Source organism: Chamaea fasciata, unplaced genomic scaffold (assembly GCF_029207755.1).
Source record: "Chamaea fasciata isolate MVZ Bird 193981 ecotype frontalis unplaced genomic scaffold, bChaFas1.0.hap1 SCAF_2, whole genome shotgun sequence".
Taxonomy (NCBI): domain Eukaryota; kingdom Metazoa; phylum Chordata; class Aves; order Passeriformes; family Sylviidae; genus Chamaea; species Chamaea fasciata.
The window spans coordinates 112,728,225-112,755,888 of record NW_027094087.1 but is presented as its reverse complement, the minus strand read 5'-3'; the positions used below and the strand labels follow the sequence as shown (position 1 = coordinate 112,755,888).

At 42.2% G+C, this 27,664-nt stretch overlaps 1 protein-coding gene and 4 long non-coding RNA genes across 5 annotated transcripts in view; 1 reads left to right on the top strand and 4 right to left on the bottom strand.

The window, feature by feature from the left end:
• TMPRSS2 (transmembrane serine protease 2) overlaps positions 1-27,664 on the bottom strand; it is a 315,898-nt gene that overhangs the window by 35,588 nt on the left and 252,646 nt on the right. The gene's annotated exons all lie outside the window — the stretch shown is intronic.
• Positions 4,564-6,057, bottom strand: LOC136286141 (uncharacterized). The gene is made up of 2 exons (XR_010719788.1): positions 5,976-6,057; positions 4,564-5,452 (listed from the first exon to the last, which is right to left on the bottom strand). It is a non-coding gene; the product is annotated as an uncharacterized lncRNA (long non-coding RNA).
• Positions 12,427-14,440, bottom strand: LOC136286139 (uncharacterized). The gene is made up of 3 exons (XR_010719786.1): positions 14,391-14,440; positions 13,942-13,992; positions 12,427-13,815 (listed from the first exon to the last, which is right to left on the bottom strand). It is a non-coding gene; the product is annotated as an uncharacterized lncRNA (long non-coding RNA).
• On the bottom strand, positions 15,429-17,294 carry LOC136286140 (uncharacterized). The gene is made up of 3 exons (XR_010719787.1): positions 17,219-17,294; positions 15,793-15,933; positions 15,429-15,515 (listed from the first exon to the last, which is right to left on the bottom strand). It is a non-coding gene; the product is annotated as an uncharacterized lncRNA (long non-coding RNA).
• Positions 18,283-20,503, top strand: LOC136286138 (uncharacterized). Its single transcript, XR_010719785.1, has 4 exons — positions 18,283-18,347; positions 19,258-19,357; positions 19,479-19,542; positions 19,631-20,503. It is a non-coding gene; the product is annotated as an uncharacterized lncRNA (long non-coding RNA).

Genomic DNA, 27,664 nt, shown 5'->3' with positions numbered 1-27,664 from the left:
CTAGAAGAAAAATATTTCCTTTCAGAGGGGAGAAGCCAGGAGAATTTTTTTTTTTAAAATTTTCACATCTTCACACAGACAAGTTTGTTCCTAGCATATGAAATAGGGTAGGGGAGGAGAGTGGCATGTAGAATAGGTAAATGAGAAAGGTGGGGACACAGCACACAACCCTTCAGCCAACTGCCCAGGGTGAAAACACGGGCTTGAAGAAGGACAGAGAGGTTTTTCTCAGTGCTAATTGCTTCTCACAAGAGGAAGTAGCATAACATGACACCCCAAGCATTATGGCACTGGAGATATCCATTGAAAGCCTCCAAATAAAGATGAGCTGAACCCCTTTTGTGTGTCTGAATCGTGTGCAAAGACGAGACATTAAAGACCGTGGCACTGAACAATTGTAATGCTAAGACAGGATGGAATGAATTACAGACACTGAAATCACAGGAACAGCTGTGCCACACTGTACACATCATAACCTTGCAGCATGAAGGGGATGAGTCAAGAGGACTATTTCATTTCTAAATCTGATTTTCCATTATTTGAGTTAGGAGTCAGAGCATTTTAGCAATAGATCTAGAACCCCTCTGGGTTTGGATGCAGGCATGTCCATGTACACACAACTGCTTCTCATTGAAAAGAAGTGGTAGGAAAAGAGGAAATTTGAAGGAATATCACAGTTTCAACAAGGCTTTAAAAATAAAAATTAAAAAACAAAATAAAGAGAGGTCTGCAGGGCTTCAAAGCTCTGCAGACCTCTCTTTAACAATTGTTACAGTGCAATCCATTAAGGACTGTAATTATGTGGGAAGAAGGTTATCCCTGGTCCTAAGCCAAATACTGATTTCTATTACCTGCTGTGGATGCCAGTGGCTCACAAGGAGTGGCAACCATGTAAACAAAACAAGAATTGAACTATTGGGAGCCAACACCCCCCTGGCCAGAGTCAATACAAGGAAGGCACCAGAAGGAACAGAGTTCTCCATGCCTCGGGCTATGCACAGCATCCTCCACATTTCCATCTTCCTAACTCCCACCTGCTTCCAGGCACTGAAGAAGAGATGATATCTCTGCTTGCAGGCTGCTGGGAGCACGTGTGAGCATGGCTCTCCCCAAGCCTGGGGCAAAGGAGGAGAGCAGCAGGACCCACCGACCAGCGGTGGAGCAAAGATGCAGGGTTGCCAAGCAACAGCCTTGCCACGGGAGGGGAGAGTTAAAACGGGATAGAAACTGGGTTTGGTCGTGTGGGGCCACAGCAGCCCTCCCACCTGCTTTTCCCCCCTGCTTCCATTGAGTTGTGGGTCTGGATTTCACGAGAAGGTTTGGCCACAGGTGTGTCCTGCACCACGAGCTCCAGTCGGCTTCTCCAGGAGGCTGCAGCAGGGAGAACCCTAAGAGATATTTCCTTTGCCAACTTGTTGTCATGGATAATGCAGCAAGAGCAGGAGCAGGCTGCTGTGGGTTCTCCACACAGCCTGCCCCAAGACCCAGGAGTGCAGAGTGAAACCAGACCTGCCCTTCACACATCTGTGTCATGGATGTTCCATCCTTTTTCTCAGACACACAACATAGGGGAGATTTTTTCCTTCAAACCATTCTGTGCAACAAGTGGAGCCTCTGTGTTATTCCTATCTGTAGCTCTTGTCTCTATTCTGTGAGGACATAAATATTTGAGGACATGTAATCAGAGGAGACCTTCAAAGAGGTTTTAGGCTAGAGCCTAGAAGCTTTCAGCCTTCACCTGTTCTGGTGACGAGGGACCAGTTTGAGGAGGGATGGAATAAACAGGAATAAGAACTCATGACAACTCATGGAGCTGGACCACATATGCTGGAAAGACTTTTCTGAAGGCTGATCTCAGGGATCCCAAGCCTCTCTCTGCAAGGACAATCTCCCACCAGCCCAGGTCCTCATGGCCATGCCCCACACCACTCCTTCCACCAACCCCAGCTGCTGGTTCCAGCCCTGTCCTGCTCTGCCTCCTCCCTGGTGAAACTCAAGGGAGGAGGCAGAGTTTAAAACTCAAACCCTCAAGTTTTAAATTTTTGCTTTAACAGCAAAAATTATTTGTGCCCCTCCCTCTCCAGTTAACCCTTTCTTGCCTGTCCACACTTTACAGCACCAACACACTATGTGCTTACGCATCACTGCACAAATAATTTTGACTTCATGTTGCATTTTCTGTGACTTATTATTTACAGACAAAGGGCACAAAAGGCTGTGGAGGAAACTGCTTTTGCATTTAATTTTAAGTACAGGACATAAGTTTTACCAATGGAAATTGTTCACAGATGAGACGGATACATTCTCTGTGCGTTTCAAGTCACTCAGTCATCCAGGGAAACACAAAAGGTTATGAAGCAGACACTTATCTCTCTTCCATCCATCTATTTTGGTCTCCTTTAATAGACAAAAGAGAGGAGAAAACACATTTTAAGAGATGATTCCTCCTACCTTAAAGTGGTTGGCCGAGGTAGAACAGAAATCACACCTTGGAAGTTCCCATTCCTCTCTCTCCAAGCATTATTTGGAGAGGCTACAGTGAATTGCACTGTAAACACTTTAAATTAAGCGAGATGAGCAATGTCCAGAGCAGCCAACTGTTGCTGAGATTTTTAAATAGCAGCAAGCCCACAGGCAGGATTTGAAGGCAGCTAATGGAGATCTTGTTTTTTGGGGAGGAAATTCTTCTATGAGAGCAGAAAAGCACTTGGCTGTAAGTCTGGCAAACAAGTGGAATTTCACATGCTGGCTGGAGATGGAAAATAACTCCAAGTATTTTGTGGGAGAAGTTTGGTAAGGATGTGTTTATGGAGGACTTAAGCAGTAGAGGAGAATTATGTGAGAGAGAAACAATGGGATATCCCACCCTGTGAAGGGTTTCCTATTAAAATGCAAGCCCGGATAAACATGAGTGATGGCAATACATTGAACTGGCATTAAAGGAGAAAAATTGAAATTGTCATGTCATCCACCGGTGACAACACATCTGGAGTGCTCTGTACCACTTCTGGTCTCCTCAGACCAAGAAAAACTCAGACACACTGGAGTGAGTCTAGTGAAGGACCACAAAATGGTTAAAAAATGGGAGAATCAGATTCATGAGGAGAGGCTGAGAGAGCTGGGACTATTTAGACTGGAGAAGGCTCAAGAGGATCTAAGTAATGACTAAAAATAATGGATGGAATGGTGTAAAGAAGTTGTAGCCTGACTCTTCTTGATGGTATTCAGTGGACAGAGAAAAGGCAAAAGACAAAAACAGAAACCAAGCAGCTCCATTTAAAGATATGATTATATATATATATATATATATATATATATATATATATATATATATATATATATAATGCATTTACTTTTTCAGTGAGGGTAAAAAACACTGGCAGGGGTATCCTACAGCATGTCCATCCTTGGAGTTATTCAAAATTTGACAGGACGGAGTCCTGAGCCACCTGTAGTAGTTGACCTTGCTTTGGGCAGCAGGGCTACTCTAGACCTGCCAAGCTCATCCTCATGCATCTGCAGTAAAACCACTGATTTCATTTTCCACAGAGAAGCTGATCTGGTGCAACACAGATTGGTGCTATGCTACTTCTTGTTTGTTTTCTTGGGGACTGTTTTCTGAGTTTGGTTTGGGTTTTTGGTTTAATTTTTTGTTGTTTTTTTTTTTTTAAAGTATAGCCATCTGTCAAAAGTGGTCTCTTCACCACCAACATGTAATTTTTGGTAATGATGGCTCATTTTAAAAAACGTACACTTACTAATAGGTATCACAGTTGGGTTTTCTCTGAGCTGAAGTGCTCATAAAGTTTATTGAGTAAACAGTGTCAATATCACCTGTGCAGGAGAAAAAAAAAAGGGCAAATAAAAAGTGCTTTCCTGCCTTCCCTGTGAAGGGCTGCAGTTTGGTGGAGAGGGAAGTAGGTTGAAAATGCATTTCCTCCACTATTTTGGATAATTTACCCAAAACCACAGAGCAAGCAAACCCCCCCCCCATGGCTCCCCACCCCTCAGCACACAGGGGTGGGTGGGGTGCAGGCCACAGCCATGTGCGGAGAAGGACTTTGGCACGTGGCACCTGGCACAGAGTGACACTTCTTGCCTCCAGAGCCATCAGGGATGCACATTCCACACATCCTGCTCCATCCCCACGGATCACATCCCTGCTGATTCATCTCTTCCCTCAGCAGGCTGTTTGCTCTCTCCCCACCTGACATTCCTCTCACACATTCCCCTCCCTGCTCCCATCACTCTCCTGCGTATCTGGGTCTTGTCTGTTCCTGCTATCTCCTTCTTTGAAACAATATGACTGCAACACGATGAGCTTTAAGCATTTTTTTTAGCTGAAGGTTAAGCCAGAAATCTTAAAAAGATGCACCTGCCTAGAATAACATCTCCTGTGTTCCCTGCACAGCAAAGTGGAGAGAATAACTTCTTGCTATTTCGGTCTCCCTGCTATTGTCCAAAATGCAGATAGGAAAAATAAAGGTATGCTTAATTAGTTACAAGTCAGTAAATTAATCAAAACTATTATTCTATTCAATAAATAAATAAATAACAAAAAAATCTATCCAAAAAAGTTTATTTAAAGAAAAAAAAAAAGCGCCACAGAATATGCTAGATGATGAGGCACTGAATTACTGAATTATACTAACTTTAGGCAGAAGTTTAAGGTTGATCAAAAAGTTGATTGACATAACATCTCCTTTCTGGAAAAAGCTGAACTCAGTACATTTGAAACATTCTGCTGTATGAGTTCAAAATTTCAATATGGTTTCTTAACTAGCATGTTCAAATGACAAAAACATTTTTTCAGAATAAGGAAAACATAGTAATTTCATTTTTTTCCGTATGAATTTTTGGATTCCTGACAGTTTAGAACTGAAATTATAGCAGGTTAGCTTTTATCATTAGACATTAAATGAAACTTCTGGTTTTTCAGTTAGTTTTAATACACATACTGAGGACTTCACTGTAAGGAGTGGTTTTCTAATTGTTTTTCTGTATTTAGATGTTCTTCCAGACACATAGGAAAAGATATGTGGTGATCTCACTTTAAGCCCTAACAGATAATTACCATAGACCGTGGCACAGACAAATCTCTGCCCTCGGAATTTGCAAAAGTGACCGGCAGCTGTTTCAGGTCATGACTGATGGAGGCTGGCAAAGCTTTGTGGGAAAATGGCAAAACGCCCACATGTGCACGTCCAGCTCGAGTGTCACAGACTTCTCACATCAGGAATAAGCAGATCCTCCTAAACAACTTTAAACGAGATGAGGGAGAGGTGATGGGGGCAGGGAGAGGTTAGATCTAATTTGTCTTCCATAGTTAATATTAAGAAATGAGTTCTCAACAGGTCAGTACTTGCTAATCACGACACAGAATTTTCCTCCATGCGCTGGAAGTCTGCCCCGATCATTTCTTGTACCCGATGCCCTTCCACGAGTGCAATACCTGTTATTTAAATCCATTTATAAATTCAGCTTCTTGGAAGAGATGTTTCTCTAAAGATTAACAGGAAACTGTTTGAACCGAGCCAAAAAAACAGATACAGCTGCCACATGTCACCTTCTCAGAAGATACAACGCAAACTAAGATCTTCCAAATGCCACATATTAGAGTACCATATATTAGTTTCCTTTCCTGTGCAGGGTGGCAAATGACACAGGGGTGGCTGTTTCTGCCGTTTCAGAACACGTCCTTTAGCCAAATGTTGGGGCCGGGAGGTCGGCAGGGGAAGAAGGCATCCTTCGTGCCTCCACCCGTCAAGGATGCTCTGATGCTCGCAAGGAAAGCCGCTCGATTTCGGGCCGTCCCTTGGTGGGCTGAGCGGCTTTGAGCCATCACAGAGCTCACCCTCCCTTCTCCTGGCGGCTCCCGCAGCCACCTCCACGCGTCCCGACCCCTCCGGGCACCGCCGTGACCCCGGGGAGCGCGGGGGACAAGGGGAAAGGGGAATGCCCGCGGCGGGGCTCACCATGCGAGATGCTGTGGAGCAAGGCGACGGCCAACATCCACATGCCCCCGCCGCTCCCCCGCTGCCCCGCTGGCCCTCGGCCGGCTCGGCTGGTGGCTGCTGGGAGCCCAGCGAGCGCTCAGCCCCGCCTGCAGCCCCGCGGCTCCGCCGACACTCGCCCGGCGCTCGGGCGGGGGAAGAGGCGGCCGGCGGCGGGGGCGGGGGGCGGGAGCGCGGCGGGGCCCAGGTGTGTCCTTGGCTCGGGGAGGCGCCCGCAGGGCGGCGGGGGCAGGGCCACAGGTGACAAAATCCTCCGGCGCGGCCACACCAGCATCCCCGGCGGCAGCGGCGGCGAGCCAGCCCCGAGCCGCGGCGAGCTGGCTCCTCGCACGCCTCCTCCTCCTCCTCTTCCTCCTCTTCCTCCTTCTGCTGCTGCTGCTGCTGCTGCTGCTCCTCACACGGCTCCCCTCGGCCCGGCGGCAGGCGGGCGGGCAGGCGGGTACATCTTCCTCCCCTCGCCCGCTTCTTTGCCGGCTCCGCTGCCCTCCCGGGCTGGCTCTCCGGCGGCTCGGAGCGCACTGAGCCCGGTGCTGCCCGGCTCCCCGGCTGCCTCCCGGCGCGGCGGAGGGACCAGCGCTAACCCCAGCCCTCCCTCCGCAGTCTTAAAGCACCGCCGGGTCCGCACAGCGCGGGGGAAAGCCAGACCTAAAGGGACAGGCGCTGGAAGATGTGCTGTGGTGTGACAATATCGCTGTGTGCGCGGAGAGTGCACTCTGCATCGCCCAGCCGCACAGCCCAGGTGGCACTCCCCAGGGACCAGAGGAAAAAAACCTCTTAAACATAGTCCAGCCTAAGAGAACTAAGAAGTCTTAGGCTGGACTATGTTTAAGGCGGTGTTGACTTTGTTTCATAAGACTTTTCATAATTTATATGAAATTGTGTGCATCGTACATAATTTATTTTGCCTATTGATATCTTTCTTGCTTGAGATACCCTTGCTGAGTTGCAAATCTTCCAGGGAATGGAGTAGCTTGATTTCCAGCTCGTGTATAAGTCAGAGAGAGGGTATTGGAGCTCTCTGGAATGTAAGATTTTCTCCTAGATTGGTGACAGTGTTAGTTCAGCATGAGATCCAAGCCACAGACCCTAGACCTGGATCCTACAGGTATTTAGCTCATCCTCTGCATGAGGAAAGTGAAACATCTTTTCTTTCAGGTGCTCACACAGATGAGCAGCAGCTCAAGCTGAAAAGATGTTAACAAGTATTTTCCTTCAAAGGGAAGTGTAGTCACACTGACAAGAGGGTGGAAACTGGCATTTAAAGTGGTCTTGGGCCCTTCATGACTTTCAGAACCACAGAATCAGCAAAGTTGGGAGAGAATTTCAATATCCTCCTGTCCCACCATCAACTCAGCAGCACCATAAAGAGGCTGTTTGAAAGAAAAGCTGAGGTGGTTTTATGGGGAGCTGAAGAAGGGTCTGTGATAAAGGCATAAAACTCCTCAATAAAACAGCAGCAACAAAAATAAATAATAAAAATAGATGGATGAGGTAGTACATGAGTACTTGATGAATAAGACAAAACAGTAGTTGCAAAGTTACCGAAAGTGATTAAAATACGGAAATATTTAGTGGTTTACTTTTCATACTGGAAAGGCAAATTATCTTCTGGGTTTTGGGATGAGACAGGTCTGTACAAATGCACTTGGATGGCCAGAGAGCAAGCTCTGAGAACTGCAGAGAGAGAATATCTACGGCAGAGAACAGACACACAACAGGGTTATGGGGGGCAAAATGTCAGACCACACTCATGCTGAGTAAAAGGCAGCAAGTTCTTGATACATGAGGCTGGAGAAAGAGGGAGATGTTAGAAATAAATCCAAAGTACAGCTTGGAGCAGCTTTACAGATGCAAACATCGGCAGTGACAAGAGGAGGGCAGACCAGGAAAGGGGAGGAGAGGGTCTGGGCTGAACTTGTGTCTTGAGAATGGGAGGAAAGATGTTTCTCTAAGTGTTTTAGTCGAATATCTTCTTCCCAATACCTAAATCAGTAATTAAAAGTTTATTTTCATTGGCTATTAATTAATTGTGATCCCCTGAGCTGTCATCTTCTGAGAACTTATTACTGGTTCTACAAGTAAATGCAATACTTCATAGTATCCACTAAAGAACTGTTGCAAAAAAAGAAGAGGGGAGGAAAATCATCAATTTTCAAATTAAGACAAACCGCAAAAACACTGAATTAATTATTTGTGAGATTCTAAACATGGGCTTGTCTTTCTCTCATTTGTTGCATAAATTAAATAAGCAAAAATCTCAGCAAGAGTTATGTAGAACCATGCAATTTCTTTATTTTAGGATGGATAGCAGGTGTTTTGTGCCCAGGAATATTTTCCTTGGTATACTATATATACCCTCCTCAAAAAGAAATAATGATTAGTTGTGAAACAAATATTCTCTTGTTGATTTGAAATTATCAAAATGGTTTCCTAAACCAGCAGAGGGGAAAAAAGATGATTTTATTTTTTGTTGTTGTATTAAGTAATTTTGCTGGTGGCTTCCTGATTCACAGAATCACAGAATGGGCTGAGTTGGGAGAATCACCACGTTCAGCTCCTGACTCTTCAAAGGACACCCCAAGAATCCCATCCTGTGCCTGAGAGCATTGTCTTAGTTAGAAATTCTACTGCAAAAGTTTTCATGAGGACCAGCAGTGAATATTTAGGAATGTATCAATGCCAAAAGAGGATAATTATGCACAGGATTTATTTTTTTTAATGATATGAAGCGATGTGATCCAGAATCCTTGACAATGTTTTGTGCACTGATCTTCCACAGCATCCCTGTAAGTCTGGAGTGTTCTGTTATTCCTGCATCAAAGAAGAACTAAAGCCTCAGGGACGCCAAGGGCAAATCCACCAAGAGATTCAGGCACTGAAATTGTCCACATTGCAAGAGTCAAGTTTTAGGTGGTCTCATTATTTTGGAACTCACAAGTCCATGTAGTACCCAGAGTCCTGGTAGTTCATATACCACCAAGTGTAAAATGCAGGGGTGTCTTAGTTTGGGATGACAGGTGTCTGCCAGGGAAAGCTGGAAGCTTCCCTTGGAATGGAGAATGTAAACCTCCTCCATCTGAATTATTATAATTTTGAAATTAAGGGCTTTCAGGCAAAGATATGGGAATAACAGTTCTTTACTAGGAATATTAAAAATACAAATGCAGTACAGAAAACAAAAAACCCAAAACAAACAAACAAAAAAACAACAACCCAAGCAAACAAGAAAAAATCCTAGAAATACTGACAGTCAGAACACGACCTGACACCCTGTTGGTCAGGGTGTTGGGTGCAGTCCAGTAAAGCCCTTCTGGAGTGACAGATGTGGTCCTGTTGGAGCAGAGATGATCCTGTAGAAGGGTCCAGTGGTGAGATGGGTCCAGCCTTCCTCTGGGAATCCAGTGCAAACAGGCTGTCCTGGTGTTCTGAATCTCATGTTTTATCCAGGTAGGAATGCTGGGCTCCTCCCAACGGGATGATGTAATTTTACCAGCCATGCAGTGAGCCTCGATGGCCCATGAACAGCAGATATCCCCTGGAGGGAAGATGGGTGGTGGAAGAGAGAAAGAAACACTGCCCCACCCGGTTTTAACAGCTGCCCCATTAACAAAAGACACCACTGGTCCATTAACAGAAGACACCCCTGCCCCCTCCCCCCTGGAGTTATGAGGGATGGGTTATACAAGAGATAAAGAAAAAAAAATCTCCCCAACCAGTTTCAACAGGTGAAAAACAGAATATACATTTTTGGTTACATATTGCAAGACAAACCAAGGGGAAGTAAGTGGAGAGGCACTTTGGGAAACATCTGGAAGAAGTGTACCCTGACACTCACCCTGCAGTGGGCCAGGGGAATCAGTGGGCTGGATTCTCTCAGGAGAGGCAGAGGAGAAAATCTGCACTCTTTCTACACCCAGCAGAGAGAGAGCTGGGTTCAAATCATCACCTGACAAATATTAAAACATTGATTGCTGCCAGTTATCCTGTCTTCTTGTGGCAGTTCACTTGCCTAGGAGACTTAACACCCTGCTCCTACTTTTTTCCAAGATGATCTTTTTCCATCCTTTCTTCACACCGACCATTTGTGACTTATAAGATGCCACATGATGCCACGTTAACCTCATCTTCTCTGAGGCTAAAAATATTGGAGCCCTTCTCCAATGCAAGCAGGAATGCACTGGGTTGTGGATCTCACACTTTCAAAGCCTGTGCTCTTGGGGTTTGAGTATGGGGTGACAAATGGGGGCAACAGGAGGGACACTCCTGTTCCATCCCCACGCTCCTGTGGGCAGAAGTGCAGCAGACCAGCATGTTCTGGGGAGCCAGATGAGGTTTTCATGCCTTCAGCACCCTCCAAAATCAGCATCTTCATTCCAGGAGGCAGCTCTAGAGATAGTCCTACAGTGATACTCTACTGCTGAAAGGTTTTTTGCACAAAACCCTCGAGCAATGTACGCAATAACCTGAGAATTTATAGAGACTCTTCCATACCCTCTGATTTTTAAAACATAATTTTCGATTTTTAATTCATGAAAGCCTCCTTGCAGTTTGTTCTCAAGCCCTTCTGTCGTCTGCCTAGCACTTTCTTTTTTTCCACGAGTATCCAAAGTCATTAAAAATGCAAGTACAACTATATATATCCCTCTAATACTATATATATTGTTATGGAGATAGTTCTAAGAGATAACATTGTGAAGGATCTTATGAAAGATCTTATCTTCATGTGAAAGCTTTATTAATGCCTCACCAGAGGTAACTGAGGATCAGTTTTGCCCTCTGTAATTAGCTGAAATTACCTCGACCTTCTCTCCAGGCTGGATGAACAACATGCAGAACTGTTGCCTCAGTTACTGTTCTGAATCTGTGCTTGTTGAAGAGAATAAAATGTGAGGAGTGAAGGACAGTCCATACCCAGCTAACTCCTCTTAGCATCTGGTTTTGTTGTAATATATTTTAGGCTGTCTAGATGCAATTATTCCACAGGACCCTTTCTCACACAGATTTATGCCATAGTTTCTGGGCTATTTCCTCTTCAGAGGGATGAGAGCGTCTGAAACCTGTAGCCAGATGGAGCAAAAACTACTTCAGCAGGTAGGCAAGGCCCCTCCCCATCCCAAAATGACCACATTTTCAGCAACCACATTATTGCTCATACTCAAGTAATTTTTTCCCCTCTTCCCAGAACATCTGGGTCTGGTTCAACGTGTCTGAGCACGTGGCAGGTCATGCCAGGCTTTCTCCTCACATTCAGCCCAGCTTGAAGTTCCAAACAGTCTCATGCTGAGCCCTGACATCCCACATTAAGGAAAATAAATAGATGCACAGATAATAAAACACACAGGCTTGTCAACAACTTTTAACTAAACATGAAAAAGGAGCAGGTGTAAATTTAGAAAGACCTGAGTTCCAGGCTTGAGCAGCGAGTGGCAGGTGCACACTCTCAATCAGGGAATGCTGATATAATTCCTGCCAAATCTTCCAGTTGTTTTCCTCAGTCTTCATCAGTCAGAGGATCAGCAAGCTGGCATTTATCCAAGCCTCAGCCTTGCTTAAGTTCCAACCAAAGTGCTCATTCCAAGTATCAGAGCTGGATTAGGTAAACATCAAAGGTGGGTGTTTTAAGTAAGCTTAAGGTAGCACAGCCTGGGCTTTTATCTTATCTCACCCTCTCAGCTGCACATTGAACACCCAGAGTGGAGAGGTCACTTCAGACCTGTGAATCCTCTCCTCAGGGCAGGTGAGGGACTGCACAGTATCACTCCCTGTATTTGATTTTTTTTTGGTAGCACTCCCTAACAAAATTAAAAAATAAAAAGTTGTATCAGCTATACAAAACTGGGCCAAGAAATTTTAAAAAAAAAATCTAAAAAATCTAAAGCAATCTAAAATCTAAAAAAAAAAAAACAAACCCAAAAAAAAGCAAACCAACAAAAAAAAAAAAAAAAAAAAAAAAAAAAAAAAAAAAAAACCAAAGCTAAATAAAAATCTCCCCCTGTCACCTCTTCCTGACCACTGCTTTTATACAGAGCTCAGCTTCAGGCTTTACCCAAGCTAAAATCAAAATGACCAGTGTCTTTCACAGTGCTGTCACCCACAAGGGAAGGTTTTCTCAGGGCAAGGCATCATTGGAATTTTTGTCACATAGAACTTCTGCTGAGGTGCTGTTACTGCTATGAATTAAAAGGCAAAGTTTTCTTTCTGAGTATGCCTCAGCTCCACCTCCCTTTATCATCCCAGAGAGCTCCTGAGGTTTTTAGAGCTGTGTCTTACCACAGTTCACCTGTGGAGAAGAGAAAGAAAGACTCAAAAATAGGGCAAGACATTTTGGACAGGAGACAGTTTCTTGAGCAGATGTTTAAATAATGCTTCCTAAAAAAAGCAGGCCTCATTCTCCTGAAATGAAACACTATCTGTATCAACTAAAAGCAGATCTAGTGTGTTTTTAGTGATCCCCAGCAACTGCAAACAGTAGGAGGTACCAATAAGAAAACAGCATGACTGAACTAATTTCCTTTGGCACGGCAATAACCCCAAATAAATCTGCTTTCTCTTCAAAGAGGCAAAGCTCAAGACAGTACTGCATTTGGGGAACCTCTCATTGGGGTCAGTTGTTTCATGTTCCAGTGTCATACTGAAAAAATCACCCTGTGAAAACTTCACGTAGCAGTAGATCAGTAATAAATGGTTGGTGGATTTGTCACTGACTCATGAATCAGCTCTGCCTTTATTAATATTTTTTTACAGTGATGCTGTTAGTGTTTCAAGGGAACACAAAGGATTTTGGATCACACAAAAGATGTTTTTCCACTGGACTCATTTCTCCACATTTCTACATGGACAAATTGTTTTTTGCCTTTTTTTTTTGTTAGCTCCAACTTCCCCCACCACCCTGGCAGTGCCTCATACCTGAGAGGTCTGTGACAACTCAGGCTCATTTTCTCTTGGCCCAGGTGGCTCCAGAAGTAAATTGTTCATGGACAGGCATTTGAAACTGATTGGCAAATAATCCGAGTGTTCAAAACCAGAAGTACACACACACAAAAACCACAATGGAAAACAAAACCGTGGGTCAACACCAGATGAATGCTCTCTGTAGGTGACCGGCCAAAATATCTCTGGCAGGAGTCCAGTCAGAGGATAGCTGGCTTATAAGGGTTGTTAAATGTCCTCTTCATCATGTTTGATTGTTGTGCCTGGGCATGTCCAGGCAGGAAAGCACCTCCTGGCATGGCTTTGCCATCTGCCACCCCGTGATGGATGTGAGACCTGGTCTCTTGCTTGGTTCCTGTGCTGTCACTGCAATTTCACCCCCCAAAGAAATGTTTGAGTACCTCAGCCCTACCCCAGAGCTATTTACTAACAACAAAAATGGGTCTAACTACCAAACAGAACCTCTTGGGTGTCACAGCGCCAAAGCCCTCGAGGGGCTGGAACTGGTAGACCTCAGCCACACTTTTTATATCCCTGCACCTCAGTGACTCCACTTGCAGAGCTGAAGGAGAAATAAACTTCATTTTTTCCAGAGCAGTGAAGCTCTCCTGAAAGGCCACAGGGATCCAGGACATGACACAGGCTGGCACACACTGGAGAAGGGAAAGAGGGAAGGAAGCCTGCTGAGACCAGGTGATTGCTCAGGCAGGCAAGGCTTGCTAATGAACACATCAAGAATGAGCTTGAATTTCAGCTTTGTATGAGCTCAGGGAAAGGTTCCTCTGGGGAATTTGCAGCCTTTGCTTCTGAGAAGAAAATGAGATGAAATCCATGATCAGTAATTCTTTAATTTCACAGGGTGACGTAAAACCTAATGCACAAAACACAGAAATTTAATGAAGTTTACCCCAGAACATGGAACCTGCTCCTCAAAAAGTGCCAGCACAGGCTTTGCCACCCTTCCCTTGAAGTACAGGGTGGATTTCCTTGGCTTTACCTTTATCTGAGGTGAAAACAAAGCAAAAGCAGACACATGGATGACATGAACCTGTAAGACACATAAAAGGAAAATTATCTCCACATAAGAGATGCCAGCCTTTCCAAACCATCCCTGATTCCAACAGCAGGCACAGCCTCAGTGATGCAACCTCTGAGTCTCCTGTTGTGCAGAACTGAGGGTCTGGGCCTGTGGCATGAGCACAAAAAGTAGTTAATAAGTAATTACATTAAAGAAGTGTCTTCGGTTATCTCAACCAGTGCAGCTTCTTGGTTGCAAAGAGGCCTGTGGGGTTTTTTGTGTTATTTCTCAGAATTGATGGAAGGTCCTTTCCCTCAGCCTAATTAGGCAAAACTAGGTTTTCATCTCTGCGGCTTTTGGATGGCTCAGATTTGTGGGTGTCCATTTAAGAACATTATTTCAAAGCATCATCCAAGACAGTAATTTACCTCAGCAATAACATCCATGGGAAGGGACAGCTATTTCTTTCTTCTGTTGCCTAATTGGAGCAAAAGAGATTATTAACCCTCATGGAATTACTGATTTACCAACACTGCCATTGCAGCATGCACTCATTGCTCCAGGTAGGAAGTAATACCTTAAAAATGGATTGGTTAATAAATCAACATCAGATTTTAATATTAATTGTCCCTTTGAAACTGATTCTCAACAAATATCACAGTTAGTGTTGCTTTGCTAACATTTTAATGGGTCATTAACTAAAACCAGCCATTACCTTCTGTTGTTACAGTTTCATAAGGATTTATTAAGGCAACTTCATGTATTATTAAAAACAAAGTTCGTGGCTCTAATGTTCTAAAACTTCATCTCCCTCAGGCTTCCACTGATTGCTTCAAAGGTAGAAACACTTGCCAAACATATAATTGAGTCATTCAGTTCAGATCAATCCTTTAAAATAGTATTTCTTGCTCTTAAAATTGCTTTTTTCCCCCTGTTCTCCATTCTCAAGGAGAAAGTGGCTGTGTATAAAATAAATGCGAATGTGTGGAAGTATATAAAGCTTTGTTATTTTTCTGCTAAATCAAAAGGGGATGGACCTGGAATATCAAAATAGAAGGGCAAGCTTAGAAAGTTGGGTCTGTCAATATGATTAAAGCCACTAAGGGGAAATTCTTCTTCACACAATGTGCTATTAAACCATGAAAATCATCCACCTCTAGCAGTCATTAGGGGCAAAGCTTAGACTCACCACAGAGTTCAAATTTCACACAGGATCTCAGGAATTCTAAGCCTCGTTCTCCCATAATTGAAGACAGTCTTAAACTTTGGAGTATGAAGCTTAGAATTACCTTTAATGACTTCCTGAGGTAATTAATTCTGCAGTCTAAATAACATTTGTAAGTATTAGCAGTCAGAGTGACATACTTAAGACAAAAAAAAAAACAAAAAACAAAAAACAACAAAAAACATATTTGCATTTTACAGTGTCTCCCAATAGAGCATGGATGAAATTAAGGTCACTCCATTCTGAGAAGGCTCCTTTACACCTGTATTTTCTTGACTTTGTCTCTCTTTTTTCTTTTTCTTTTTTTTTTTTTCCACTGGAGAGATATCTGAAAACAGGAGTTCACACTTACAGCTCATCACATTTCCTAGTGTTCTACCAAGAATTTAAAATACTGACAGTTTCCATGTGGTGACATGAAAGGAAAAAAAAAAAAACCAAACCACATTTTCCCTCCAGCCTGTAAAATCAGACTCAAGTTCACAATCAGCTCTGTGCCTCTCTATTCCATGTTCTGGAGCAAAATTTATTTGAATTATTCTGCACCCCGAAAAAAAAGAGGTTCCAAGTTGAAGGAAAGATAAAGAAGGGACAAGGGACTTCACCTCAGTGCAAGAGCTGAGCTTTTGTGGCTGAAATTCACTTTTCCCAGAATTTCACTGATTCCTCGGTGTTGGACAGTGCATGGGGGCAGGCTGCTGGCCTCAAGAAGTGCTGAACATTCAGGTTCCTTCAATAATGTATTCCTAAAAATCATTTTGTCACCAAAAAAAGGGGTAGATTTTATTGCCAGCTTATGCCAATCCAAAGAAATCAAGCCATCAAAGCAGAGCCATTTATGTTACTAAAAACAAACAAACAAACAAACAAAAACTAAAACAACAACAACAACAAAAAGATTTTCAGGCTGCTGAGGATTTGTAACCTGGTACTAAATGGTTCAATTGTTATCTGTGGATGAGCTGATAATATTTATGAATGCTGAGTTTTCTCCAAATGGCTTGGATTTATTTCACCTCTGCCAGGCAATGCTGCAGAGATTCATCTGCATGTACTGCAGAGATAATGTCTTAATTTATTTCTCTTGGGGGGAAACAGAGAAACACCAGGCTTGTGAAAGAGATCTGATGATAAAACTTCATGACTTCATGCTTTTTAAAGAAATCATCTGTGAAACGTTCTTGTATATTAAAGAAAAAACTTCAGTGCTATCCCTAAAACACCTGTTCCCTCTGGGTTCCCATGGCTGTAGAGACATTCATGGAAAACCTCTTTTTGTGCCTGATCAGTTACAACATCTATAGGAAGAACCACACTGCTTTTTTTGTAATTAGCAACTGCTACTTAACAGAACAACTGCTTGCTCTCAAAATGTGCTGTACCTTTGGAAACCAAGAATTCCTCTGCAAGGAAGTGAAAGTAGGATGTATGTAACTGCTAAACTTACATGCACCTGCTTTTACATAAGCCAATGTGTTTCCAGTGATGAAAATCACAGTCTTTCAGATCCAAATGAATCGTTTAAATTAGCAAGGCTCGTGTTCCATCGTTAGAAATACCTTCCAGCCTCACAGGATGCAGAGATTTCTTCCTCAGTAGAGGTGTCTGAAAACAGGAGCTTCAGGATTCTTTTAAAAAAGATGGAATTTTGCCATCCAATATATCGTGGAAATAATTATAAAAAAAAAGTCTCTGAACGCATTTGCCTGTGTGAAATAATGTCTCACAAAAGATGCAGGGAAAGGAGCCAAGGTTCACAAGATAAAATAATCCTCAAGTGAACATTTTAATGCCATGCCCCACCAAAGATAAGTCACAGAAACCAACTGCCATACAGCAAAACTCCATAGTAAAAAAAATTAAAATAAAGAACAAAACCATACAAAAAGAAAATCCTCCTTTCCATTACTAACAAGAACCCTGAATCTGGAGGCATTTGCTCATTTGCAGTCAGCAAACAATCAGACACCACTTTTCCTGCTCCTCAAGTCCTGCTCATCCCTGTGTGACACCACGTGGCTGTATCTTTACCTCTCACTCTCTCCTTTCCATGGAAGGAATAATATCCTGCAGAACTGAAGAAAATCACCCTCAATCTGTTCTCAAGTCCTCACTCTGTCACTGTACCTGGATGATGTCATGATGATGTCATTTATGGATTAGGAAAGGAAGAGCCTGTAACTTTTGCTGTTTTTCTTTTTTTTTCCCCTAAGCATTCCCTTACCTTTCCAAAACACCGTGATCAACTTTATTTCTTGTGCTTACCAGCCCTTCTCTGCCTGAAGGACATTGTGTGCTCTCTGCAGAGAATCTATTTATTTATTTATTTGTTCATTCATTCATTTTATTTAACTGAGAATCTATTTATTTGTTTGTTTGTAGTTTTCTCTACTAAGTCAAGTACAACATGGATCTGCTTCTTAATTAAGGCTCAAGCAGTACAATAAATGATTACAGGAACTCACCTATATATATATATATAGGTGAGTCATATATATATATATATATATATATATATATATATATGACTTTGAATTATGCTGGTAATGGCAAAAACAATGGGAATGAGTGATTAATAGGAAACCCAGTTTTCTATTTTACTGTTGACTACCAATCTCTGAGTAACTTAAATCAAAGGGGAAGAAAGGAAGGTGGAGGGTTAGGAAAACTCACAAGGCTAAATCATGGCACACCAAACTACAATTCAGAGTTTCACCACTAGTTGGATTAATAAGAACACTAAATCACAAATACCTGTGTGCCTAAAATAAATTTTAAAATGCTCAATTAGCAAAATCACTGCCCCTTCCTCAATGGTGAGGATGTTAGCAGGGGCATTGTGCCTTCATGCTTTATCCAAACTATATTCACACATTAGAGCCCTGATTATCAGCAGTGGCCCAATATCACAGTAACTAATCATTTTCTCCCTAATTTATTTACAGCCTAAGGGGAAAGGCCTGTCTCCATGGCCACATGCAGACAGTTGTGTGTTAATTCCATCCATCCTCTGATCTGGCCAGGTGTGAGTCAGCTCCAGCCCAAAAGCCATAAAACCTCATTAATGAGGTGTAGTTCTTATCAGCATGGGCCAATTAGTGCACTAACAAGGGCAGCTTTTGGTCTGGATGAAGTTAGGGCTGTCTGTGTCAAAGCAGAGGTATGACAAACAAGATTATTGCTGCCAGGACTTGCCAAGTTTGTTGCTGGAATTGGTTCTTTGCATTAAAAAAAAAAAAAAAAAAAAAAAAAAAAAAAAAAAAAAAAAAAAAGTCACCTTAAAATTGAAGTGTCACAGAAAATATTAAATTATGGCAAAGTTCAAAAGAGGTTTGGGTTGTGGGGCAAAATCAGCCTGGACTGCATTAGGTTGGTTTGATGATTCTTTTTAAATTTTTGGTTTTTGATTGCATTGCTGGCAGTTTGATAGAGATGATCCTTCCCCTCTGCTCAGGGTGGATTCAGACACAGCCTGCAGGTCTCTGTTAAAAGAGACATGGGCCCACAGACAGACCCTACCTCAAAGACAACTAATGGGCTGAAAAACATGGAGAAAGGCTGATAGAGCTGAGACTCCTTAGCCTGGAGGAGAGAAGATCCAAGGGGAACCCTTGCCAGTGTGTAAAAGCAGCTGACCGGGGTAAAGAAGATGCTGTGACTCAGTGCTGCCCATTGAAAGGGCAAGAGGAAATGGGCGCAGGCTGAAATACAGGAAATTCCACTTAAACCTGCAAATTTAACATTTTCAATTGTAGTCAAGTGCTAGAAACAATTTTCCCAGAGTAGCTGTTGAGTACTCCATCCTTGGAGGTACCAGAAACTTGTCTGGGTATGGTCCTAAGGAAATTTGCTGTAGCTGACCCTGCTTTGAGCAGAGGGACTGGATTCAATCTCAAGAGCTCCTTTCTAGCCTCAACTATTCCCTAAATCCGTAATTTCTCCATAATCAAAACTGTTAAAGAAAAATAATTTCTAGAGTAGAGAGAAAAGCAGTCAACCCCAGAAGAAAATCCCTTTTCTGCTAAGACAGGAATGAGGCTGCTAACATCAGCTGCACCTTTTTCCCCCAGAGTGAATAAAGTTTAGCCAGCTCTCACTTCAACATCCAAAATTAGATGGCATGAACTCCAGTGTCCTCCACCAAACCATGATCAGCACCATGCTAATGAGGTAATATCACCCTGGCACCCCAATTATCTCATGACTGCCTTTGTGGCAGAGGGGTTTGCCAAATGACTTTGAGGAGTTTGCTCTGCTTGAGCAGAGCCAGGAGCTGATTTTCATCCTGCAGGTCCCCAGAGCAGAAGCTGAGGTAGAAGAGGGGTGCTCCTTCCTCTGTGATATTTCAGTGTGAGGTATGAAATGCTCTGTGGCAAAAAAAAAAAAAAAAAAAAAAAAAAAAAAAAAAAAAAAAAAAAAAAAAAAAAAACACTCTGCTGCCAGATCTGCAGCTCAGCCTGGTGTTTGAGGACTCGGTGTTCTGAAGAGAGAGAGAAACAGATCCTTCGAGAGATCTCACCTTGCAAGAGTCTTCACAACAAAATCCTGACGAGGCTGTGAGGGGAAAACAGAGGATCACGTTATCCCCCAGCACGATGAATCACACGGAGCAAAATCTGTGGCAGCCAGAACAGCTCCTCGTGCTTGCATAATGCTATTAAACATTTTCATTCATTTCTGCTTGTTAAAGTAATATGATGACTTCCTCTAGTTTCAAACATGGCAATGAAAGGAAGCTTTACTTTCCTCAGCCTGCTGTGCTGCCTCACTGCCAAAGGCAACAGCTTTTTAATCCAAAGTAAGAGTTACAAGATGAAATACATTTACCAGCTCAGGAGGAAAAGGAAAAAAAAAAGAAAGAAATGAAAAAGGGAAATGGACCCTTCTCACCTGCCCATGTATAACCATGTGAGCTAAATTAAACACACACATTGTCAGCTGGAAACTCATTTGCATGAAGGACAGCTGGCAGGGTTTTGGGAGTGTGTGGGGAGGGCAGAAGTGTCCCTGTCCCTTCCCCTGGCCTGAGCAGCAGTGAGGGCTGAGGAGACATTCCACTGCAAGGCTCAGGCAGCTTTGATGAAGGCAAGTCCCAAGATTCAAAGCACAGTGTATAAAGGAGAGAATCTGCTTTGGAGTCCATTTATAACCAGAGCAGGACAGAAGCAGACAGGGAACAGAAGCCTGTGGCTCTCCCTCAGGGACTGGCTGCACAAAGAAGGAGATGCTGGTTTTGAAACCCAAAGATTGAAACGTGGCAGTCATGAAAGTGCAGACACCTTCTCCTCCAGTCCCCTCAGTCCTCTCTCATTTCAATACACAGAGAAATGTAGCAGCAGTTTGCTCCCCACTGCTGCCAGCTTTACCTGGAGCACACAGCTCTGAGTTGGGAGTGTTGAGGAATTAAAAGTGAATTGACAGTGATCAATATGCCTGAGTTCAGGACCACAAAAATTAAAGAGATTTTTACCCAGTAACTTCAATGGAAGCAGAACTACTGCCTGACTAACAGTGCTTTAGGACTCATCCCTTTACCATCAACTGTGAACAATATTTTAAAAGACTTGAGTCATAATTACAGTTTTTAATTCACGTTGCCAGCTCAGTCTCGCTGGTGACACAACAATTTCATCCTGTCTCTCCTCACCACTGTGGCTGCACCTGCCTCTTGTCTGAGTCTCCTGAGCAAACAGAACTTGCAGAGCTGTTTTTAGACACTAAAAGGCAGTTTGGTCATTCTCTCACAAGGCACTGCAGTTATTTCTATTTAATAAAACAGGCAGCCTTCACCTTTCTGGGTTTAACCATGGACATGAGTAAGGGCTGTTTCAAGGTAAGTAAGGGCTGTTATCATTTTCTGATGCTTTCAGCAGCCTTCCGGAACAGGGAGTTTTGCAGGATCTGGCAGTGGTTATTCCTGTATCCTGCACATGCTTCCAGCACATTGTCACACCTGCAGTTCCTGCAGCTCCTGTTTCTCACAGATGTCTGGCAATGCTCTGCATAGGTTATTTCTCTCGGATAACTATCCTTCATCAATTTTTTCTTTAGTAGTTTCCCTATCCCCCTCCCTTTTTTCTTTTTTTTTACTCTCCCAGAATAAAGAAATCAGGATGTATATTAGATATATTAGATGCCTGTTTTCCTGGAAGTGTTTTTAGACATAAATTGGAAGAAGATTTTCTCCATTTTTCTGTTTTTCAGCTGATTACTGTCCCCTTGCACGTGCCATTCAGACTGTCAGTTTGAATTGTGTTTCCTGTCTATCTACAAGGCCAGCACAGCAAGCAGAACAAACTCATAGTTTGAGTTTATTTATAAATAAATTATATTTAGTGAAGAAGTAGTAATACTCAGGTTGATTGAGGGCCATTTAAGGAGGTGGGGTTTTTTTCCCAGTGATTTTTTTTTCCTTTTCCCTAAACATGCCAGCCTTTGTCTCAAGTTGTCTTGAGCTTGTCTCCGGGATGCATTCCGAACCCTTGCAGCTCTCCTCAGCTATTTCATCTGAGACTTAAGGGAACATTTGATTAGAAGACAGGATTGAAGTAGAGAAAAGAATTGTGGTCGCACCAGTACTGACTGATGGAAGCAGAACGACTGCCAATAAGGGACTTGAATTCATACTTTTAGGTTGATTTTCAACAATGGTTTCTTTAATGTTGAGTGGGAATAGACGTTGGATTGTAGGGAACAGGAATAAATGATCTCCCTGGTTTTTATACTTTCCCAGAAGCTGCAAATAAAATTCACATAGTTAATTTTAATATCATATATATTAAAAAAGATCCGCCATTTCCACATACAGAAAAGACATGCAACAATATTGTTGTCTCAAAATCAATGTGAAGCTCAAATTTTCCTCTAAAAATTGAGAACTTCCATTTGATTTTCCATTTCATTTTAGGAGAGCTGTACACAAGGTGCTGTGGAAGAGGCAAACATTACATAGAACTATTGTTGGTAATACTGAGGTGATGTTCATATAATAGAGGGAGTGAATATATTACAAATACAGTGCTGGTGGTCACCAAAAAGAGCTTTTTTTTTCTAGGAATTGGGACAATTACATATTTTTCTACTAGTTCACGGATGAACTTCTCTTTCCATCCCTGCCATCACATCATCACCTCCAGGCAGTACTGGAGTCCACCAGGATCAAAGCTGAAAACTGAAAGCCTTTCTGTCCCCAACAACCTGCAGAACAACTGCAAAACAACTGCAGACTGCCTTGGAAAGTGAAATGACAATGCTCCCCCTCTTCCACAATGTTCCTTCCCACACCAGTTTTCTAAATTTCCTCCCAACCCAACAAGATGCTCACAGAAAATGCCAGGATTAATTCGTGGGGGGATGGAAAATGTTATTCTCAGATGTGCAGAATGGTGGTGGCGCTCAGAACAGTCAAGTACAGCCCTGTTATTAGTGAGAAAAAAAGCTAAGTTGTGTCTTGCAGCTGCAACTGTTAAGAGGATTGATTGTGCAATTAATTACTTCCCAGAAAATTCAAGTTGGTATTTTGTGACAGGAATATTTATTGGTAATCACTCAGGAAAAAAAGCAGCCATCCACGACTGTCCAACACAGAGAACGCCTGGATATTCGGACCTGACACTTTATTTTGTGCCATGGCACAAGGCAAAACTGAACAGATTAAAGCCAAAAACATATGTTCCAGCAAACAGACAAAGGAAAACTGTTCTTCCCCCCCCCACCATTAAAATCAACACACCAATAACTGCTGAAGTACTTGGCTATTTTTAACACTGTTTTCTCCTTTGCTGCTTAGGCTTTTTTCTTTATCCATGTGCTTGTCTCAGGTGAGTAAGATAACACAGGATATAAGATAAGTAAGGTAATTAAAAGATCTGGTCCATCGTATTTCATATGTTCACTGGTAGGAATAGGAACTGGAGTTGCCGCTCTGTGGCACAACTTTTGCTGCTTCAGTCCAGAGTGACCAGATCATGGCTTGACTTCAGAGGAGTTACAGCAGCAGTGAGATTCACAGTTTACTTTAAAAAAATTGATTAAATCTCACATGGTTTGTGCGGACAGTAAAAAAGAAATTGAAAGGTGCTTTGTTGCTATGTGGTCTTTTGTTGCCACAAGTGAAAACTTTACAGAAAAGTTTATAATAATAAGTGGAAGGTGTGGTCTATCCAATGACCCATGTCGGGTTCAAGATCTGATAGGGACAACTCCAAAACCAAAAGCAGAAGCATTTGCAGCTTCAGCTGGTGAATCAGGGCCTCAGACTGGGATATTTGACAGCCCCATATTTCCTCTGACAGGACAACACACAGAATGCAGAACCACGGAACTGCAGAATCAGAGAATTACAGAATCAAGCACAGAATGGTTGGGGCTGTAAAGAACTTCTGAACATCTCCCAATCCTATTCCCCTGCTGAATCAGGTTTACCTGGAGCTGACAGCACAGCCAGGAGACTCCACAATCTCTTTGGTTAACCTGTTCCACTGCTCTGCCACCCTCAAGGTAAAGTTTTTCCACAAACTCAGATCAGTCAAACAGACAAAAAGCTTGCTCTGAGATAAAACTCCCGTTCAAATCCCAGAGGATTCCTCACACAAATGACAGTTCCTACTTAGGCTCACCCTTAGCTGCAAAACCAGCCACTTCTCTCTGTCAGAGGAGACATTCCAGATACACCCACACTTATATTTGGGGTTCATCTTGCAGCCACCTTCAGCCAGACCCGGCAGAGTGAGCTCCCCGTTCTCCATCAGGTCAGAGGTGCAAGGCAGGATTTAGGTGTGAGATTAAGGTTGATCCTGGCCTATCAAAGCAGGTATTGACAAACACAGTGCTTCTTCTCTTCTCCCTCCTGAGACTGCCGTGCAGCTGAGGAGCCTGTGAAGAGAAGCCAAAATGTGTTTGCCCTGGGAAGACTTTTATTCCTCCAAGGACTCCAAAACAAGCCCAGTACTTCAAAGAGAGGATGAGGACTATCACACTGAAAGTTAACTAAAAGCTCCAGCTGAATGTGAGGCTGGGCTCAGGCACAGAGGAGGGGCTGTAGCACTCACTGATCTGTGAATCCAAACCCCATTTCCAAGAGTGGCAGTGGGGTTATGACACCACAAAATCACTGGCTGCACTTGGGGCTTCGCTCCTTTTAGATGGCCCAATGGAACCACTGAAACCACGTCTGAGTCTCCTGTGGAAAACCACACAAATGTTCCACTTGGTGAAGGGGAAACAATAGTCATTATAAATGGTTCAACCTTTCAAATGGTGCTGCATTCCTCGCAGTGAAGGTGAGTGAGGTTGGGTATTTTATTTTTGGGCAACCATGAGTGTGAGTGAGTGGCGGATGGGGAGGATTTCATGGAAAGTTGCAGTGAAACTGCACAAGCAGCTCATGGTCAGGATTTCATGGTCTCCAGTCTTTCAGCTTGGAAAGATTGTACTTGAGCACTGGAAATTGGCACCACTTCACTTACTGTGTGTATTTCAAAAAACCATAATCTGCAACAGCACACAGACAAAAGTCATATTATTTCAGCAGAAGGACCAGCAGAAACAATCACAAGTCAAAAAATCTTGCCCCAGTCCTGTTTAGATTTGGGGTTAAAGCTGGGAGTGTCTCCCAGCTCTCCAAGTAGTGATTTAGCTGTGTGTTCCTAAGAAAAGATTTCCAATTTTATCTTACTTAATGAATAAATTCTCAAGAAGGAGTAACTGTACTGTAGCACATCGTAAAATGGAAGCTTCCATAAGTTTTATTATGGTTTTTTATGGGAAGGTCAATTGATCTAGAAACCGGTTTTGTTTTTTCTGCCTCCTTCTAAAGTAGCCTCTTTTTATAGTCTCACTTTTTTTTCCCATTATTTTATTTTTAACAATAGACTTGCATGAACTAAAATACTGATTCTTTAATTATGCTATCTGAAAACAGGCAGAGAATTTTTCACTAGAAATCTAAGGGAAAAAAACCCAACCTACAAAACACGAAGAGATTTGCAAACCAAAACTCTGAGACAATTTGAAAATTACCTCACAGTTACATGATGATTTACCCTTCCATTCTGATATCATCTGAAAATCTCAATTTTCAAGGTATAGGGTTAAGAATAACTGAACTTTATCTTATTTTGACTCCCACTGGATTTCAGGAGTCTGTTTGTATTAGAGTTCTGTAAAGTGATGGCAAGGAAAAAATACACGAACTTCAGCAAAACCAATGTTGCTGAGTGCAATGTTCTGTTCAGTAGATACTTTGCACTGTTTTATTATTTTATCTGTACTTTATTTTTTTTAATTTTGTAGAAAAATACTGAAAAACACTTTCATCCAAAGGACATGAGTTCACTGAAAGCATATAAAAGAAAGTACTAACCCAAGGTCAGGAAAAATGTTCATTTTTACAATAATAAAAAAGCAGAGCTGTGTTTTCCTGAAAGGGAAAAGTCCAATGAGTCTTCAAGGAAAAAAAAAAAATCAAGAAAAGTCATTGTATTTTTATTCTGAATACACCAAGAATATTTAGCAATAGGGATGGAAATAGTGATTTTATCAGTGACAGGAAGAGTGCACAGTCTCTCCTCTGTTGCCTGGTACACAAATCCATTCTTGGTGCCTTGAATGCCAACACTCACACAAATACACACGTTCATAGAATTGTAAATACCAGGGAGTAAGGAAACAAAAGACCAGCCAGAAATGCATTCCATGAGAGCAATTAAACATGACAAAAGAGGAGCAGGATAAAAAGAAAATCTCAGAACAAATATTAGGTTAAGAAATTTTATTATCAGACCTTTTACAAGAGATTTTTCTGCAATTAAAAACAAGGAGATGTTGAAACATATTTTGAAATTCAGCAGCATCAAAAACTCCAAATTGTCACAGGGTCAAATATCCAGCACTTTTCACCATGGCAAGATGCATTTCCACCAGAATTCCCCAGGCAGCCAACTGATTTTTTCCGTAAACTTCTCTAAATCCAGAGGACTCCATGAGGAAGTAACTAAATGGAGTCACTCTGGCATAAAACTCCAGTAATTCAGAGGAAGCTCAGACCCAAGAGATGAAAGGTTACGTGTGAAAAACTCTGAGTAATAGGCTGAGTATTCACATGGCAATGCAAACCTCCCCCCAGAAATACACAAAGTGTAAAGAATTTGTATGAAAACTCACCAACCTATCATTGACATATTTATTTTTATCTGGTTTTGTCGATAAGCCTGTTTTTAATAATAATAATTAATTTATATCCAGGTGTGACTTCTGTAAAAACAGTGCACTTATTATTTTCACAGTACTTTGTGAAGTCCAGAAATTACAGGCTTTACTAAACAATACTCAAATAATCCAAACCATTAAATGTAATTAAATGAAAGAAAAGTTAAGACAAAAAACAAATTAGAGTAGAAATAGTGCGGGTTTTTCAGTAACTTCACAATTATATAATTATTAAAAATCATTGATAGAATTACAAGAAATTGTTCATATCTGATTTTTTTTTTTGGTTTTGTTATTGGGGTGGGGTTTTTGTTGGGGGTTTTTTGGGGTTTGTTTTTGTTTTTCTTTTTTTTTTTTTTGCCTGGAAAATAGACATCTTTTTATCTGGCTGACGCACAGTGTGAAAAACACCAACAATGTATAAACCTGTTGGCAAACCAATAGAGAAATATATCTCATCTCTATCTCGAGACACCACATGCCTGTTTAAGGATAATTTCTTTCTATCCTAGGACCCTGAATACTGTGTTTGTTATTTAAGAGCATGCATTCATGTTATTAATTCCCTTAAATCAAATTTCACAATGGTAGCAAACCCTGAGTTTTACCTACTTTGTGTGGAATGACCGTCCTTAAGGATTTAAAATCTCAGCAATTTTTCTGTAGGTTCTAAAAAATAATCTTTTATGGGAACTGGAATATACAACTTGCAGCTACATTGCAAGCAGGCCAGTTTACTTTAAATATTTATTATGGGGTTTTGTCATCACTTTTTTTCACTTTGAACCACAAAAAGATCATTCCTCGAGTCGCACGCTTCGTATTCCAATTAACTTATTTGTCACTGCCAAGACAACTCTAATTTAGCAACTCCCAGACCATTGAGTCTCCCACCTTGGTTGTTTTGTTAATCCTGAAAGACTCTTAAAAAAGGGGTAGAGTTATGTCAAAACAACATCTGAGGAAGGAAGCTCTCCAGAGATCCCCAAAGGTCGGTGGCCAAGGACCCTTGAGATGCCAGGGCACTGAGGAGGCTGCATGAGCCACCTCAAAGCTCTGCATTAATGTGTTTTTAGTGCTTTTGAAACGCTGCAGCCTCACATCTCACATCCAGCCAGATTCTAACACGGGCAGCAGGAGCTGCCCCATGTCTGCTCACCAGCATCCTGCAGAGAGCCACAAGCAAACCCTGCTCTGGCCAAGAAAATCAATACACGACAAGTTCCACTTTTCCTGAGCTCCTTTTGGGGCCATGGAAACAGAAATGTG